Here is a 10,405-nt window from a genome sequence, read left to right as displayed (position 1 = left end):
CAGATCGGATTTTCGGATTTCGGATTCTAGAAAATGCAATATGAATCCGATCCAAATTAATATCGGATCGGATCGAATTTTAAAGTTTGGATCGGATCGAAATTTTGGATTTCGGATCGGATTATTATGCCTCAAAGTTGCAAACTCATATGTATATTTTCTTTGTAAAAAAGGCTGTACAATAAGAAAAATTCATGTTTATAAAATTATGAGAGTATTATGGTGCCAATAGAGCTAAATCCATCAATTGTAAAGGTAATAAATTGGAAAAAAATATAAAGGAAGTACTAATTATCCGAATTAAAGTTTAGAATTTATATATGTCCTAATAATTTCGAATTTCTGATCGGATCGGATCGAATCGTATTAAAATTATACCAATCTGAATCTGATCCGAAATCCGAAATTGAACGGATCGGTTCGGAACTCGGATATCCGATCCAAATGAACAGCCCTAAGCAAGGCAACATGAACACGATAAATATTGCTCAAATGAATGATAAACAGGTACATCAAATTAATCAAGTCTTTCAAAATATACATCTTTTATCTATAAGTTTTTCAATAAAAGTCTCTAGAATATAATCATTTTCAATAAATATATTTCGAATATACTTCCTTCAAATAAATATATTTCCATTATAATTCTTTTAAATAAATATCTTTCGAATATAATTCTTTCAAGTAAATATCTTTCAAATATAATTCTTTCAAGTAAATATCTTTCAAATATACTTATTTCAACTAAATATCTTTCTAATATAATTCTTTCAAATAAATATCTTTGTAATATAATTCTTTCAAATAAAAGTCACCATATGACACCTCATTTAACTTTCTTGGCGTGAAAAATATATTCAACATATCAAATCAAATGACACGGCAATACCTTCATGCACTTATCTCATTCTCACCCAATATATATATATATATATATATATATATATGTGTGTGTGTGTGTGTGTGTGTGTGTGTGTGTAGATCAAATCAATTGGCACGGCAACACCCTTCGTGCATTTATATCTTTCTCACCGTGCATACATATAAAGTACCAACTAGGTGGGAGAAATGCCAATAACAATAAAAGAAATAAAATGGAGGCACACATGAAGCAACAATGGCTACAAGTCACATAGAAAATATAGGTGCACAATAACATCTCAAGATAAAGGCATGAATGTATACACAACGAAAAGATATCACAATATATTATATGTCTCTTGTCCTCGCTTGCATGAAAACACCATTCATGCCATGAACATATGATAATATAAAAATAATGGCACAACATCACCTCTTCATGCTTTACACTCTCAAATGGCACGGCATCACCCTTCGTGCTTTACACTCTCCCTCACATCATAATATAATTCAAATGGCACGGCATCACCCTTCGTGCTTTACACTTTTCCTTACCAAGCACATGTATATCATTAATAAGCAAGGTAGGAAACATAAGTAACATCAATGAGAGTGTTTAAACGACAACACACTATGCCCAATGACCACAACCAATTCCAAAGATATAGCAAAATCAATAAATTTCTCAACAAATAGCCCAAGGCTTCGCACAACGTATATAAAACCTCAAAACAACAGCAAAGATGGAAAAATAACTCAACATAGGACAACGCCTTCTTTAATCCAAAAATTTGATAAATATATTAACGCCTCTTTTAAGCTTATTTAATAATTATTTACATATAAGAATTTTCATAATTAAATTAATTCCAAGAAAATTATCAAATCAACAACACATAGAATTCACATAAAAATACAAGTGACAATAACACCAAATTATCATATAAAATACAAATTCGACAAACAAGGAATGGGACATGACAATTCAAGGATTTATTAAGTTCCAATAATTTTCCAATTTAATATATAAAGGCGTCTACGAATTTCAACCAATAATATTTGCACATATAAATCAAGTACGTACTCGTCACCTCGCGTACACGGTTCACATTACACAAATGACACATACAACTCAATGCCTAAGGAGTAATTCCCCACTCAAGGTTAGGCAAGATACTTACCTTTTTGACGTTATGCTGATATTTCAAAATAGCCGTCTTGCTTGAATTAATCCTTTGGACAACTCAAATCTATTCAAATTAATTGTATAACTTCATTAAAATTCATCGTAACCAATTCCGAAAAATATAACGGCGATTTAAAATTTTATTATAAAAAGTCAACCAAAATCAACGCGGGGCCCGCCTCTTGGAACCCGACATAATTTTTACAAAATATGAATACTCATTCCGATACGAGTTCAACCATACCAATTTTATCCAATTCCGATAACAACTCGACCTCCAAATCTTAAATTTTCGTTCTTGAAAAGATTTTGCAAAAAATCCAATTTCTTCCATTTAAATCCAAATTAAATGATGATTATAACCATGGATTTATGAAATATAATCACTTTTGGATATAGGATACTGACCCAACTCTAAGTCATGAAGAACTCCTCCAAAATCGCCCAAAAAACAAGCTCTAAAAATCCAATCGAGAATGGCGAAATGACCATTTTTGGTCCTTAAATGCTTCTGCCTAGTTTTGCTTTTGCGGACTTGCTTTTGCAAGCCAAAATGCGCATCTGCGAAGTCCCAATGTCTATTGCCCAACAGGAGCTCGCATATGCGGAAGAAAATGCGCATCTGCGACAAAACGACCGCTTCTGCGAAGCTATGCCAAGCTGCCTCATTCCGTTGTTGCGTTCCAGTGGTCGCTTATGCGATCATGCAGGTGCGCAAAATGCATCGCAGCTGCGACCTCTGTCCAGTACCCCTTCCCAGTCGCTTTTGCGATGAAATCCTCACTTCTGCGAGGTCGCTTCTGCGATGAAACTTCCGCAGAAGCGAAGAACCAGTTACTGCCCAGAAACATCAGCAAATTCCAGCAGCTATCTCATCCAAAAATCAACTCCGTTAACCTTCCAAAATCCACTCGGGACCCTCAGAACTTTAACCAGATATACCAACATGTCCCAAAATACAATACGAACTCAGTCAAGGCTTTAAACCACGTCAAACAATGCCAAAATTACGAATCACGCATCGAATCGAATTATGAGTTTTCAAATGTTTCAACTTCTATATTATGCACCGAAACGTATCAAATCATTCTGGAATGACTTCAAATTTTTTACACAATTCATAAATAACTTAATGGAGCTGTTCCAATTTTCGGAATCGAAATCCGACCTCATTATTAAAAATTCAACCTTCGATCGAACTTTCCTAAAATCTTATATTTTCCTACTTTCGCCAAAATGCGTCAAATTGTCTTACGGACTTCCAAATCCAATTCCGGACATACGCCTAAGTCCGAAATCACCATACGAACCTATTGATATCATCAAAATTCCATTCCGGTCGTTTTCTCAAAAGGCAACTCTCTGGTCAACTCTTTCCATTTAAGTTTCAAAAATGAGAATTTCTCTATCAATTTAATTCTGAACCTTCCAAAAACCAACCTCGACCGCACACGCGAGTCATAATACATATTACGAAGTTGTTCAGGACCTTAAGTCGCTGGACGGGGAGTTAATTCTTAAATCAATAAGTCGGGTAATTACATTCTCCACATCTTAAACATACGTTCGTCCTCAAACGTGCCAAGAATCTTTCTGAGGACATTAAATTACTGAGTGTATTCTTACACACATACTCGTGGGTGATTATACGTCCCGCAATTTAACATGGGGCCAACAATACCATCTCATTTGAGATTATTTCTTTCACCCATATTTATAAGCTTTAAAGCCATTTCCTTACTCTCCAATCAAATTCAAATGCCTGATTTTTCATATTAACACATTGTGTTAGTCTCAACCGGCTATAGCAATTTCATACCCCCCCACACACTATACGTATGCACATAACCATATCTCTCATCATAATAGTTGTTCATAATTAATTCCAGCATCATCAATTAACCTCATATTACCCAAAATCTCATTTCGAATTTTCACAACACTGATAACAAAATGTGAGGCACGAAGACCTCGTAATTATTTACCCAACTTAACGAGTCACATTTAACACCGCCTGGGCACTCACCTCGTAGTCTAAAACTCAATATTTGCCTCACAATTATGGATAAATATGCACATAAACACATAAAAGAATTATCAAATAAGCCTAATAGGCATGGCTCCTTATTAATACTATAGTACAAATTTTAATTTCACAAAAGGAGAATTTAAACTCATAAATTTTTCACCACAAGGACCTCGTCTTTATATAATTTCTATTGCGGCTTATAGCCCAGTTTAATTATTTCACGCCATATAAAAATGCGAGGATCTCGTCCTCAACTTCGAATCACAAGTATTTTGCACATTGTGCCAATTGGAATTTTTAATTTCCTTTCTTTCTTCTTTTCAATAAATTTTGTAAACAATTTTCAAAACACATAATGACCCCCCCCTCCCCCAATACCAATATGACATATAATTTATAAAATTGAGATCAATTATTTCGAAATCACATCAAAAACTATTGTAGTGAGTAATAGAAAGTCACTTTTGGACTTATAGCCCTCAATAGTATACAAAACTAAAAATGATAGACACGGGCTAACATCGTCATCGCTCCCAACAGGGATAAACATATAAGTGGGTCACAAAATTGTGAAGCTCACCCATAAGCGGAGCGTAATAGGAGGACTCGCCTCGATATTCAGAACCAAATCAAATTAAGGAAGAATACCCTTTTATAACAAATCAAAATCATACATGTAACGACACCATCTGGTGTAGTGGCCTCAGCCACACCATAGCAAATATACCAACGGGTAGGGCCTCCACCTCTTAGGCACCCTCTACCCGCCTGTCCTCCACCCCTAACTAGTTGTGCACGTGGCGTATTAACTGGAATAAAGCATGTAGCCTGAGTGTTTTGATGAAATTCACCTATCCCAAGTTTGGGACCGTCTTTCATGATATGTCTGGTATCACCACACTCATAACAACCCATCTGAGGTCGTGCCTGCTCGAACTGAGTCTATGCTTGATAATTGAAATAACCACTGTAAGAACCTCGTGCCCATGGTGCACTAAAAGTATTAACTGGAGCACTACAAGTATTTTGAATTGCGGACTGGGCTGATTGATTGCCCGAGCCTCCGCCATGATGAGTCATAGTTGCAGAGTAGAATCCACTAAATCCTCTAAAGTCCCGAGACCTTTTGGCCTCCTTAGCCTCTTTATCCTCAATTCGAACACGTTCTAGCATCCTAGCAATCTATACTACTTGCTGAAATGGAATGTCAGTCTGCAACTCTCGAGCCATACATATTTAAAACTCATAATCGAGCCCTTCAATGAGTATGCAGACTCGCTCTCTAACTGTACAAACCAAGACAGGTGCATGACGGGCTAACTCACTGAACCTGATAGCATATTCTGACATCGTCATGGTGCCATGACGCAACCATTCAAACTCTGTGCGCCACACATCCAGGAGGGTCTGGGGAACAAATTCTTTCAAAAATATTTCCGAAAATTGAGCCCAAGTTGGTGATGGTGCATCGGCTGGTCTATCCTGTTCATAAGCCTGCCACCATCGATATGCTGCCCATGACAACTGAAATGTAGTAAAGGCAACTCCGCTCACTTCCACAAAAAATATGGTGCGGAGAATACGGTGGCGCTTTACTAGAAATACCTGGGCATTCTCGGTAGCTGCCACCAAAAGTAGGTAGACTATACCTCTTTAATTTCTCTCAAGTCTCTTTTGTTCTTCTTCTGATGTCGTTGGCCTAAACTCAGGCTGAACCGGAATAACAGGTTGTACCGGCACCACATCCAGAACCTGACCAATGTAGACCTGATGCTCTGGAGTACGAGCGGTAGGAGTTTGAGCTCCTTCCCCAATCTGGGAAATATTTGGTGCAACGGAGATCAATCATGCCTGAGTTAATATACCAAACATGTTCAGGAACTGTGCTAAAGTCCCGGGGTAACAACAGGTGCTTCCAGTACCTGTCCCCCAACCGGAGCTACTGGCGGCTCCTCAATTGTTACTCTGACAGGTGCTCTAGCTGCGACACGTGCCCTTCATTTGCTCAGCTGACTCGGTAGCACGTGTCCTCACAATTGTGAGAGAATAGAGATATAAAGGCTCAAATTCCAAAATCAACAAATTCCGCACGACATGAATGAAAGGAGTGTAAATTTCCTAATAGTGATGTAGCCTCTCGAAGATAAGTACAGACGTATTCGTACCGATCTGCAAGACTCTAATAGACTTGTTCGTGACTCGTAGAACCTATGAACCTAGATCTCTGATACCAACTTGTCATAACCCAAAATTCCACCACATACGTCGTGATGACACCTAGTCTCTAAGACTAAGTAAGCCGATTATAATTACAAGTCAAGCCATTTTTTTAAAATATATAATTTAATACAACCTCCCAAGACTTGTAATACTGAGTCACGAACTCTAACTCAATACATGGAATTATCTCGAGGATCGAATATACAGTACGGTTCGAATAAGAAATTAACAGTACAATAAAATGGAAAGACTCCAAGAGACTGCGATGACCAAGCAGTCCTACCTTGAATCCTTGCGATCATACTTTAATCTTTATCCGAATCCGATATCTTCAATACCTGGCTCCGCACAAAATTGTACAGAAGTATAGTATGAATATCTTTTATCTATGAGTGCAGAAAATGTGCAGAAAGTGAAGTATAGTATAGACACAAATCTTTTATCTATAAGTTTTTTTAATAAAAGTCTCTAGAATATAATCATTTTCAATAAATATATTTTGAATATACTTCCTTCAAATAAATATCTTTTCATTATAATTCTTTCAAATAAATATCTTTCGAATATAATTCTTTCAAATAAATATCTTCCGAATATAATTCTTTCAAGTAAATATCTTTCAAATATACTTTTTTCAAGTAAATATCTTTCAAATATACTTTTTTCAAGTAAATATCTTTCTAATATAATTCTTTCAAATAAAAGTCGCCATGTGACACTTCATTTAACTTTTCTGGCGTGAGAAATATATTCAACATATCTGTAACGATCCGACCAGTCGTTATACGTTTTAAAACTTTGTTTTCCTAAATAAGACTTCCCGTACTTGCTTTTACTGATTTATGACTTGCGGGGACGTTTGGTTCAGGATTTGGAAGAGTTTGGGTGGAAATTAGAACTCATAGTTCCTTAAGGTTGGATCGAAAGGCCAAGTTTGACTTTGGTCAATATTTTTAGTAAACAACATCGGAATTGGAATTTGACGGTTCCAATAGGTTCGTATGATGATTTTGGACTTTGGCGTATGTTCGGATCGGGTTTTCGAGTGACCCGGGAGCGTTTTGGTGCCTAATAGTGAAAGTTGGTTCTTGAAGGTTTTAGAAGTTCTTTAAATTTGGTTTGGAGCGGATTTCGGTTATACCAAGGTCCAAATGGAATTCTAAGACTGGGAACATTTCCGTAGTGTCATTTAAGACTTGCACGTAAAATTTGGTGTCATTCCGAGTAGTATAAGTACGTTTCGGCGCATTGGAATTAAATTGAAGAACTTGAAGTTCTTAAGTTTGATTCAATTGGTATTATGGTGTGATCCTTAGTTTTAATGTTGTTTTAGGCGTTCCTAGAGTTTGAGCAAGTCCGTTTTTTTATTCTAAACTTGCTGGTATATTTGGGGCGGGCCCCCGAGTGTTAATCGGACGAGGCTCGGACCAAGTTGGGAGCTTGAAGCAACAACTGAAGCTCCCAGATCTGTCATAATTGCACATGCACTTAGTCAGGCGCAAGTGCGAGCCACGAGCCGTAGAAGCGAGAAATGGAGGGCAGCCCAGAATCCATAGATGCGGAAGATTTGGGCGTACTTGTGTGAGCGCAGGTGCGAGAGACATGGTCGCGGTTGCGGCTAGGCTCGCAGAAGCGGCCCTTCTTGCCCGTAGATATGGAGCCTGACCAGATGAGGGAAAAGTGCACCTGCGAGGCCTTTGCCGCAGGTGCGGCCCAAAGCACCGCACGTGCGAAAGTCGCTAGGGATTAAGGGCTTATTTAATACGGACATAGGCCATGTTTATCACATTTTCTCTCACTCTTGGGCGATTTGAGAGCTTTGAAGGAGGGGATTTCGACCTAGCTTTGTGAGGTAAGTAATTTCTACTTAATGTGAGTTAAATACATAGTTTAAGGGTAGTATATAACATGTAAATTAGTGAAAATCATGGGTTTAGGTGAAAATCTAGTTTTTTGATAAAAATGAGATTTAACCACGAATTTCGTTATGGAATTTAGTAAAAATCATATATTTATGTTCCTAAGGTTATTGGTAACAACTTTCTTTAAAAATTTTCCGAAATCCGGGCACGTGGGCCCGGGGTGAATTTTAGGAATCTTGCAATTTAGGTTGGGTAATCACTTAAATGGTGGAATTATGAACTTTTGAGCATAGATTGATTAGTTTAAGTAATGTTTGACTAGCTTCGAGTCGTTTGGCGTCAAATTTGGAGGTTTGAGCGCGTTCTTGAATTGTGGAGTAAACTTTGAGGCGAGATAAGTCTCTTTTCTAACCTTGTATGAGGGAACTAATCTCATAGGTGAATTAAATAATTGGTTGTACCTAATTGTTGGGGCTACGTACGTACGAGGTGACGGGAGTCCGTGCGTAGCTACTATTATGCTATTGTCCGGGTAATCTAGGACCCGTATCATGATATACTTGGAATGTTTGTGCCCTTACTTGCTAAAATAATCACTTAGTCATGATAGAAATTGATAAAGGAATTGTATAAGGTTAAATTCACTTATTTGAAGGTTTGTACAAGATACTTGACTGTAAATGAGAAACTTATATTTTTCTTGAAAATAATTGTATTTGTGGCTCGGGTCGAGCGCCTCGGTAGTAAATAAATGCATTTATGGTTCGCGTCGTTCGACCCTCTCGCAATGCACAATTTAAATATTATGTTGGACCGGGCCGTACGACCTCAACTTTATTGCGCATGCTAATTATTTGCAAATTCTCTATGATTTATTCTACTTAAATGCTTTGAAATGTAAGTTGCTAAATGGTATTATCGAAATTTATGTTATAATTGTGAAAGAAGGACTTATCTCTTCCTGTTGTTGAACTGACAGTATCATTCATGATATCCATGCTTAGAATAGTACTTTAATTATGTTATTATTGGCCTAGTAAGTGTCAAGTCGACCCCTCGTCACTACTTCTTCGAGGCTAGGCGAGATACTTACTGGGTACATGTTGTGTATGTACTTATACTGTACTTTTGTACTTAATTGTACAGGATCCGAGGCTAGTGCATCTAGTTACTCGCCCGACGCGCATACTTGATCTTGGTACGAGACTTTACGATGAGCTGCCCATTTCTGAGTCGTTTAACAGCATGCTGGAGTTTCTCTTTTGTTTTTAGCTATCTATTATGTTTCAGACAGTAGGATAGTCATCTTTTGTATATTCTACTAGTTGCCCACATACTTGTTATACCAGATCTTGGCATGCATAAGTAGACTTGGTTTTTGGATTGTAATTCAATAGTTATATCTACTTTTAGATGTTTCTATTTGTTTGCCTTAAAAAATCCTTTAATTACCAAATGTTTTAAAATAAGTAAAGCTAAATGAGAAATCACTAAGTTTTTCACTGTTGGCTTGTCCAGCAACGGTGTTGGGCGCCATCACGTCGTGACATGGAGTTGGGTCGTGACAACATGGTATCAGAGCACTAGGTTCATGTAGGTCTCACAAGTTATGGGCAGGCCTAGTAGAGTCTTGCGGATCGGTGCAGAGACGTCCGTACTTATCTTCGAGAGGCTATGGGGTGTTAGGAAACTACTCATTATTCATCTCATGTCGTGCAATTAATGGTATACTAAACTTCCTTCTTCTATTCTCTCACAGATGGTGAGGACGCGCACGACGGACGTTCCAGACACAGGAAGAGCTGCTCCCCCATTGCTAGAGGCCGAGGCAGAGGCCGGGGGAGGGCACCAGACCGAGGTAGGGGACGAGGGCATCCCAGAGTTGCCCCAGTAGAACCACCAGCGGATCTAGTAGAGGATCCCATTATTGAGGAGCAGGGCGAGGTGCTTGCCGCAGAGCCAGCCACGGTAGATTTCGTGACAGCACCGGGCTTTTAGGAGGTCATGGGTCGTATGATGTGGTTCAGGGACACCATGACTCAAGCTGGTTTATTTCCAGCGGACCCCGACATATCTCAGGTATGAGGGGGAGCACAAACCCCTAATGCTCAGGCTCCTAGGCACGCAACTGCGGTATATCAAACTCCGGGTGCACTACCTATGGGCGGAGCCCAGCGAGTTGCGACAATAACACCTGAGCCTAGACTGACTACGGACGGCGATCCGCAGATTTTATTGGACAGATGG

Source organism: Nicotiana tomentosiformis, chromosome 5 (assembly GCF_000390325.3).
Source record: "Nicotiana tomentosiformis chromosome 5, ASM39032v3, whole genome shotgun sequence".
Lineage (NCBI taxonomy): Eukaryota > Viridiplantae > Streptophyta > Magnoliopsida > Solanales > Solanaceae > Nicotiana > Nicotiana tomentosiformis.
This window is presented reverse-complemented; position numbering follows the sequence as displayed.